The sequence below is a fragment of the Mustela nigripes genome, chromosome 3, assembly GCF_022355385.1.
Source record: "Mustela nigripes isolate SB6536 chromosome 3, MUSNIG.SB6536, whole genome shotgun sequence".
Taxonomy (NCBI): Eukaryota; Metazoa; Chordata; class Mammalia; order Carnivora; family Mustelidae; genus Mustela; species Mustela nigripes.
The window spans coordinates 193,833,850-193,843,107 of NC_081559.1; the positions used below are offsets into that span (position 1 = coordinate 193,833,850).

At 48.9% G+C, this 9,258-nt stretch overlaps 1 long non-coding RNA gene across 4 annotated transcripts; it reads right to left on the bottom strand.

The window, feature by feature from the left end:
• Nucleotides 1–1,014: 1,014 nt before the first annotated feature.
• LOC132013295 (uncharacterized) lies at nucleotides 1,015–7,492 on the bottom strand. Of its 4 annotated transcripts, none has more exons than XR_009402981.1 (3): nucleotides 7,040–7,492; nucleotides 3,999–4,163; nucleotides 1,015–2,211 (listed from the first exon to the last, which is right to left on the bottom strand). It is a non-coding gene; the product is annotated as an uncharacterized LOC132013295 (long non-coding RNA). The 4 variants fall into 4 exon arrangements; XR_009402980.1 differs by having other exon boundaries at nucleotides 1,015–2,625; XR_009402979.1 differs by lacking the exon at nucleotides 1,015–2,211 and adding an exon at nucleotides 3,169–3,757.
• Between the last annotated feature and the right edge of the window lie 1,766 nt (nucleotides 7,493–9,258).

Here is a 9,258-nt window from a genome sequence, read left to right on the forward strand (position 1 = left end):
AGGGACCGCCGTACTGGGATATTATCGTCAAATATTGATTTAGTTTTCTTTTTGTAATACAGTTAGCTTTACTGAAATAGCAGCTCCTCTATCCAGGAAATTGATCAGGGACACAGCTCAGCCTGGTCAGTTTGGGGTACAAGGGGTGGTCAGAACTGATAGTACATGGATCTAGGCAGACCCCTGGAACTTTGATTTTTCAAGACCGTACTGGTAGATGAGGGATGATTCGATAGGAGTTGAGGGTAATTAGGGCAGCCACAAGATGGACCAGATGTCCCACTTAAAGAGAGAGGAAGGGGTCCTGTTCAGAGACAGGGTCCTGGCCAAGAGAAGCAGAGAGGGTCAGGCAGAGGAGTTTGAGTGCCCCAGAGAGTATCCCGAGAACCTGCTTGCTAGAAATAGGTGACCTCAACACCAGCTGCAGATCTGGGATATTTCTGACCATCACGTCAGTTTACCCAGAGGAGCACAGCGTGAACACCTTTTTGGCAAAAAAAAAAAAAAAAAAAAAAATGTAATTAAAAAAAAAATCAACCTCATTCCATCATGAATATGGAGAAAAATATATATATGTTAGTTCTATGAGCTATGGCATGAGCAGGGAGGGTCAAGGTTATCTACAGAGTATTCCCCTGAAAATCATCTAGTTCAGGGACATAGGAAATTCAAGAATGTTGTTTGGAATTATCAGAAGTTACAGTGAAATATATTCCTTTGCAGAGAGTACCAGAAAGCGGTAAAGATAAAACAAGCTGAATAAATGAGGAAACATGGAAAGATAAGATGAAATCGGAAAACCAGCAACAAGCGTCTTCAGAATCACAACAGAGTCTCTAAAATCTTCTTTAAGTGAATATAAAAAGGGAGTGAACAACATAAGTGATGGGCATCACAAATTTTCAAAGCCATCCCACATTGCAGACAAAAAGTATAAAGAAGAAAACACAAAAATTCAAAGGAATATAAATTAGGACCTTAAAACAAAGACATACCAATGGACTCGGGGGAGACTACAATAGAAAAATGTTGCTTTATTAGGAAATCTGAATACAAACATTTTTATAATACAAAAATGTCATAAATTAAATGAAATAATTAGAAAAGTTGCATGGGAAAGTAGCCATGGACCAAACTGGGGGACAGGGAAGTAGTTAAGGAATTACTTCTGGGAAGGTGCTCTGCCAAGACAGTTCTGTAAGTGATTTTATTTTTTCAGAATTCTTATCCTTTATAAACGGGCTTAAACACAGAAATACAAAAATGCTCTAAACCCAGTATATAACCCAGATGAAGAGAGCATAAGAAAAAAACCAAAGTCTCACTTTGAAACATTGCTATAAAAGCCCATCATAAATTCCAGGCAAATAAAACCCAGCAGTAAAATAAAATTAAAGTAATAAAGTATTATTTCAGAATGAAAGGATAGATTCTTAATGATCATTAATATTTTTACCATTTCTGGAAGAGACAGATAATTTTTACATCCTTTTTTTGGTAAAACTCAGCATTATTGTCTGTTCTGACCATTTCTCCACTTCTTTACTTCTGAGTCTCTTCTCAAACTTCTGCCCCCAGCACCCCGATGGAACCCGTCCTCCACCTTACAAAGACCTGTGGCCGACTCTGTAGACTCATCAGACTCCGTCTCTGGTCAGCATTCCACATGGTTGAATGTGGCTTCAGTTTACTTGCTGGGAGGCCACGCTCTCCTGAAATCTCCTCCTGCCTTTCCGGTCTCTCCTTCGCTTGTTATCTTCCTCCTATAAATGGTGGTGCCCCGGGGCTCGACCTTTGTATTTATCTACACGCTAAGTCACAGGCTCCGGTTTCTGCACGTGTCTACTCAACCTCTACTGTGATATCTCGTAGTCGAAACAAAGTTCTGATCCCTTTCTCCCAAAAGTTCAGCCACTCAGTCGTGCGCACCACTGGTCAACTTCAGCTCCACACTTAGGTGATTCCCTTAACTGCTCGCTTCTCCTCTTACCTGTGTACAATCTGTCAGCAGGTCTGGCCAGTTCTGTTTTCAAAATTAATCCGAAAACATTGCACTTCTCGCCCCGTCAACCATGATCGCCCTCAGAGAGATGTTCTCGTCTTTGAGCGGGGGCCAGCGAGCGCGCTCAGCATGTACGTAAGCACACGTGCGCTATCTCACATCCATCTCTACTCTTCCTTCCTTCTCCACCTCCACCAGAATTAAGCTCCCTTAAAATAAATGGAATAGGGTTCAGAAAGATCATGTCTTCCACCCCAGCATCAACCCATCTCAACCTTGGGCGGTTGTCTCTCCCTCCTCTACACCCAACCCGTCCCAGAACTTCCTCTGGTGTTCTGAGTCCCCGTTCCCCTTGGTGAGAAAATGCTTCCATAGTATCTGCGGATACTCCTGTCCCTCCTGCTTCCCTCCACTTCCCTTTCCCCGACTGGATTGTAAACATCTGTGAGAGGACGGACCTCGAGCTGGCACCCCAAATTAAAGGATCTCTGTCCTGATAGAAACCTTGAAAATCTGCCCGAAGTCAACACTCAGACACAGAGTCTTGGGGTGCGGAGTCCAGGAAGCACATGAGGAAGTAAACATGCTTAATCCCGGGAAGGGCTTAACGCCTGTGGGGGCATCTAGAAGGAAGAGACACAAGGAGGGACAGGGACATAAGGCTGACCGGCCCCTGCACGCCCTACACTCATGGAATTGGGTCATGATTATATTGTAACCAAGGGGTAACCAAGCTGCCTCCTTCTTCCCAAACTCCCAGGAAAGTTGCCACCAGGTTTGACTACCTATGCTGTTATGTGTGTGCACGTGTGCATGTGGTAACGGGCAGAGGAAGAACACAGCAGGCAGTGCATCGACTTGACTAACTCCGCCGAAGCTGGAGTCTTGAGCCAGAGAAATGGATAAACGTATGACACAGCCACACTCCCCTCCTCACCATTACAAATGCACAGAATATTAAGTACAGGGCTTCCTGAGTACGCAACATAGAGCTAGAGCCCATCTTCTAAGGAGCGTAGGAGCAGGGAGCTGTCCCCTGCCATGTGGGCCACGCACACACAGCGGCTCCAGTGCTCACCCAAACAACATGTATGTAAACACAATGCCTAAGCTGGGTTGTTACTAAGGATGGAGGAGGAACCACTAGACCCTCTTACCTAGTAACAAGTCATTTGTAGGCTTTGATGGTTCAGTAGAGGATGTTTTGCTAACATGGTCTTAATGAATGCTGGCAAATGTTCCAAGTGAAGGAGGAGGTATGCAAATGGAATTAATCTGTGCTTTATCAAAGGTAGAAACAGAAGCTACGTAAATGTGCTCAAAGGGCGATCTGCTTGCTTAGTGCTTTGTAATGCAGCCCCACACACATTCCATCAAGAGCTCAGCCTGCAAACACATGCAGAGGCATATCTCTTGCCAGCTGCACGCCTGACTCTTCTCCAGAGTCAAAGACCAGCAGGGGTGAAAGTCACGGCACTGATTTCCAGACAGCCCGTCCTTGGCCCAGTGTAATCCATAAGGAAGGTGCTCCTGGTTCCTTTGTAATGTAACAAAGATGAGAAACTTTGACTCCAAAACCTCAGTCTTATCCCACACATTTCTCTTCCCCTATGATGTGGCTCGGGCAGTGTTTCCGTATCAGCCTGGCCTCTTACACGGACACGCCTGCCACCAGCTGGCTCCATGCTGGTTCCCGCTCTTGTCAAGGAGCCCTGGCCACTGGGATCCAGTAACAGTGCCTTGTCACTCCAAAACCTGAAAAGAAGTGGGTTTCTGGTGTTACTAGGTCTTGACTAGCTCAACATTGCCTACTGACTTATCTACCTTCCTGTGACCTGTTGGACCAATGCATTACATTAGATTCCCTCTCTCTCAAATACTCGGAATTGTTGGTTCCCAAACCAGACCCCACACATGGAGAACAGGGAAAGATGGAGGGAAGAGGTGGGCCACTCCAGATCAGTAGGTGCCAAGTTCAAGAAGCAAGGGGACTTACTTGCCAGGCTTGCCTTGGGTACCACCCAGCGAGGAGGTCTCTGCATCCACCCGCCAGGATCTTCCATTTGTAGAGAGGCCTGACGGGGTCCAGCCATGTCTGCTGGCCAGGTGGTCTCCACAACGGTGTGCTGTCTCAAGGTGGAGTCCTTGAAAATGGCTCCTGCTATGGGACCAGAGTGGGGGGACAGAGAACACATCCCAAAGGAGGGTCTCACTGGCCAGCTGGTGGTCACAGCCTCTCCATCACCTTCTCCCATGCTGAATGGTGTCTTTTTTCCTGATTTTTGTCCTAGCTGGAGCCTTACCCTTCTGGAGTTCAGCATAGCTACAAAGTTAATAGAAGAACATTATCTACGAGGATGCCCGCTCCCCAGCTGACGCTCAGGTGCTGATCATGGATGGACTGCTTAGCAATCGAGGCCAGACTTCATGGATTTGAAATCTGGTTCCATCACTGACTGGCTCCGGGACCCTAAGCAAGAATATGAAAGTCCTTGGCCTTGTTTTCCAAATCTGCAAAATCAGGATAATGAAAAGACCTACTCAAAGCAGAGGACTGATTTGGTTTGTGTTAGAACACTCAAACACGTCCCGGTTCCAATGGGTCCAATAAATGTGGGTTATTGTCCTGAGATTATCACACATGGAAAAAGGCAGTTGAGAAGTTTCTAACAGAAAAAGGAGTGAGAAACACGTCTTTGAGACCTAGAGTGAGCCAGATGGAATCTTAGGACTCTAAAAGCAAAACCTTTACCTTGTAAATGAGATACTTCACGAGGTAAGAATTATTACCCTGAGTAAACTGTTACACTCAGAACTGGTCCCTCTCATCCCCTGTAGAAGTGAATGGTGGGTGTACGTACACGCATATGTCTGTACATGTGTCTCTGTGTGTGTGTCTGTCTTCGTCATTATCTAATAGCTGCAGGGGAATGTGCTTGTTGTGCTGTATTCTCCAGCAGAAAGAGCACTAGCCTTGGAGTCAGGAGGCAGACATGGAGATTTCTGGCTGTGGCTGCCACACGAGACACTTCTGTGATTGAGAACAGGTTACAAACTCTTTGAATTTAATCACACTTACCCTAACATGGGACTACGTCTGCTTTCCTAGTCTGCTATGCAGAAGAGATGGAATTCTGTTTGTAAGATGACAGCAGATTATGAAGGGGTTTCAGCTCATCTCTGATAAAAAGCAGAGGTGCAGGGTCAGGCAGGAGGAACCAGGAGAGCAGAGTTCTCATCTCTATCCTAGGTTTCGGTTCCATTTTCAGAGGAAAACACTTCCCTTTTTCAGAGGAGGAAACAGATGTGCAGAAAACTTCAGTGTCTTGGTCAAGATTGTTAGGAAGCTGAAGACCCTGGATTTGAACCCAGAGACGGCAGAAGCAGAGCTTGGGTCCGTGGGCCTGACTTTCTTGAACACCTCTAACCAGGCGAGGTGGTGGGGCTGGACTCCATTTCCCAGGGGGCTGCAGGAGGCAGGAAAGTCACTGATGTGCTGTCAGCCATTGCCAAGGCAGCCCCGTTCAGGGTGGAAGAGCAGGGAGATGGGGGAGACTGTGAGCTGTTCTGTAGGGTCGCTCCTAGTGACTCCTCAGACCCGCAGGAGAGTTTTCCACAATCCATCTCCTGAGTGAAATTCATTTATGGAGAAAAATGGTAAAGGGCCGGGGTCTGTTGCCCCAGACGTGAGCAGGTGGGCACAGAAGAGGCCACGAGAAAGTAAGACGTGAGAGATGTTGGGGGGAGGCCCCCAAACCCAGGCTCTGACATTGGGGATCCAGGCCCTTGGGAGGCCCCGTGTCATGCCCGGGCCCCATAACCATGTGTTAAAAGAAGCTTCCGTAATATGGGAATCACCCTTCCGTCCGACACCCGGTGACCTGGCGCACAGTCCTGCATTTCTCCACGTCCAGGAATCTCGGGTGTCCTGGAAAACAGCACCTATCTTCTCTGTGCTAGTTCCAGAGACGAAGAATGCAGGACAAATCGTAAGAGCGGATTCATGACATACTTGTGTTCACACGACGTTTCCAAATACATCTTCCCAGTGGACTCATATCCACCGGACCTTATTGATAAAAACTGATATTTACTGAAAACGGACAATAGACCAACAGTGAGCACTTACCCTGCCTTTTTTTGTTTTCCATTTAATCCTCAAAAACAAACCCATTGTATTGATGAGAAAACTGAGGCAAGAAGAGTTTCAGTATTTTGTTCAAGGCCTCCCATTTGGGAATGGGCAGAAGGCAGACGCCAACCCAGAAAGTCCGCTTCCGGAGGCCAGAAGGCGTGGGTAAGGCAGACGCAGCACTCCACTCAGAGCAAAAGTAGCCATAAGGCTCCGAAGATTGAGAAATGACTTTGAAAAGTACTGAGTGTTAGCAAAGGGACCGCTTTCCTGCAAACACGCATCTCCTTGCCAGTGGCGAACGAAGTGCCAGTTACCCCTGCCACGTCAGGGCCAGATTGCAGCCCTTCTGGTGCGTCTGTGGTTGGCTAATTCGCGCGACGAGTGCCACGCTGGAGTCAGGACGTTGCTTCCCGAGAGCAGGAGAGCCCCCCCGGCTCCCACAGCACTGACCAAATGGCCGGTCTTCGGGCCTCCGCTTGTTTATTTGCATTTCGGGCAGTTGGGCCTACTCACCCCTAACTATTTCATAGTCGTCAGGGCACGAAAGATGCCTATTGTTTCATCTATACCTTCCTTAATTTTCTGCCTGTAACCCCTGTCCTTGCCTGAAGTTGGAGCTGGATTTAGAAAGACATTGGTGGCTAAGAGCACCTGCTTATGGGATCCTTATGAGATTAAATGAAAGCAGGTGGACAGTGCCGGGATCCTTTCCCACGAGCCGGGGCGGATGAGTAAGGCTGGCCCCAGAGGCGCATGAAGCAGCCTTCCCTGTACACCCAACATCTCTTACTTGTCCAGGGGTTCCGTTGATCTAACAGCTTCTAAATAGGTGGGAAGAGTGGGGAGACCCTCCACCCCACACAGTAACCCCACGGGGGTGCCACTGCTGGATCAGGGCTTACCTGAGAGGCCCTCTCCTTAAGCTTTGATTCCTTGATGTTCCCGCCATCGCGGTCCAGCGCAGGCACGCTTGGCTCTTCTCGAAAGGATGACCCTCTTCCCTCTGATGCTCACCTGGGCCGCAGTCCTGCAGCCCGGAGCTCTTTTGCTTATATCCCCAAGCTCAGTCTCTTCGAGAAACGCTTGGGGCTAGGGGGCTGGGGAGGGGTTCAGGCTTTCCTGGCATAGCCTCGCTCTGCATCAGAACCTCCCTGCTCCGCAGAGGAACATCTGAGGCCGTGGGTGTCAGGCTCATTTTATTGCTGCTCTTCATGGTGACCATACTTTCATCAGCTCAATGCAGACAAATGCGGCCACGAACGGGATGTGCCTATAATGGGTCTGAACCACTCCGTGCAGGCAAATGGGTCCTGCGCCACCAGAGCTACGAGCCCTAGAAGCGGAAGGAAATAGGGTTCTTGTTTCCAGTTCCCTCGGCAAGCGGCTGAGACCCTGCGCGTGCAGCTGTTTCGTGGTCTGCCTGGCTTCTTCCTGGCATCGGAGAGGCAGAGAAGGGCATGTGAACCCGTGGCGGGGATGGGAATGAGGAGAGAGACCTCAGGCATGAGGCTGCACTTAAGCCAAGTCTCCAAGGTCGGTAGGAACGCCATGTTCCCCAGAGACAAGGTGGGGATCCGGACGCTGGAAGCCCACGGAAAGGGGGCAGAGCGGCCTCTGGCTGCAGATGTCCAGGGAGGATGGAGTCATCCAGACGGTAGAAGGAGAGGAAAAAAGAAAAGAAGTAGGGCAGTGGAGTTGGAGAAGTTACATGCCGGGCCCAGGACACTCTCTGGGAAGCGCAGCTTTGATGCCCCGTGGAGAACAGACCACCTGCAGGGGGTCATGAGTACCGGATTCAGAGCCGGCAGCCTCTCTGCATCTCATAGGGACGGGGTGGGAGGCGAAAGGGCGTTCGGCAGGGCAGAAGGAGGCTGCTGGGGGCCCAGGAGAGAAGAGCCACAGTCTCCAGCAGTTGCAGCAGGACGGACAGGATGGAGGGGGATGGTGACAAGAAACCGCAGCGGAACTCCGTGCTCCCCAGCGGGGCAACTGGGAGCCCTTGTCACCTGCTTCTTCCGGATCAGGAGGCAGCAGGAGCATGGGAATATTAGAGTGCTGTGTTCATGGTGCATGGTTCGAACGCAGGTCAATAACGGGCTTAGATGAAAATTTCAGGGCTGCAGACCCAATTAGGGTCTCACTAGAGGCTCACACAAGGGGTTCTATCTTTGCTCTCTGGGTGCCGTGACAGTGAAAGGGAGAGAGATACAGAATGTTTCCATGACAGATGCCAGGGGGTAGCATGATTTCTGGGCAGAGGTCTGCAGAAAAGCTGTTCCTACCACAGCAAGGCAGACCCTCGATCTGACCCCTCTTGTACCTCTTCCTGGCAAAAATAATTATAATTAATTTGAGGGTTATGTTTTGGATACCCTCCCAAAATAGAACTCAAGCATTTGCACTATCATTCCCATTTCACAGGATCCAAACCGTACTCACCTCAAAAGAGAAGACTCCCACAGTTCGCCAAGGCCCCAGTATGGGCTCTGAGGCATTTTCTCTGTGTGCCGGCCTTAATACACTCCAAAGAAAACTCCAGTGGCAAGCTGACTTGAACTTAAACTTGAGTCCTCAGTTAGAAGTAGAGCTCTGGAAATGTGTCTGGTACACTTAAAAGTAAGCTGTCTTCCATGTTACTTCCAGTCATCATAATAATGGCTAGTATTTATCCCAGCACCTGGCTCTGTGCTAAGCGGCTCGCACATGTGCACATGTGACCTCTTTTCATTCTAACAACGAGGGAGGTAGAGTCTAGTATCCTCGGGTAACCTAAGAGGAAGCCGAGGCCAGGAGGGCTCACACACTTACCGAGGCTCCGGATAACAAGTGGCCGGTCGGGGGATTATCCTCCACTGCTTCTGACTCTGGAGACCCGGCAAATACCGATGGTGCTCTAGACCTAATGTGACCTCTTGCAGACAGCAGTTAGCTTTTTTTATTTTTTTATTTTTTTATTTTCAAGACAACACAAAGACGTTACTATTAATAGTCTCTCCGCAGCTGAAGCAACAGAGGCTTGGAGAGCTTAAGTGACTCACTGCCGAGTCACAGGGCTCCAGAGTGCCTTGCTGGGGATTTTCAACAAGCTCCCTTGACTCCAAAATATACGGGTGAGTCAGGT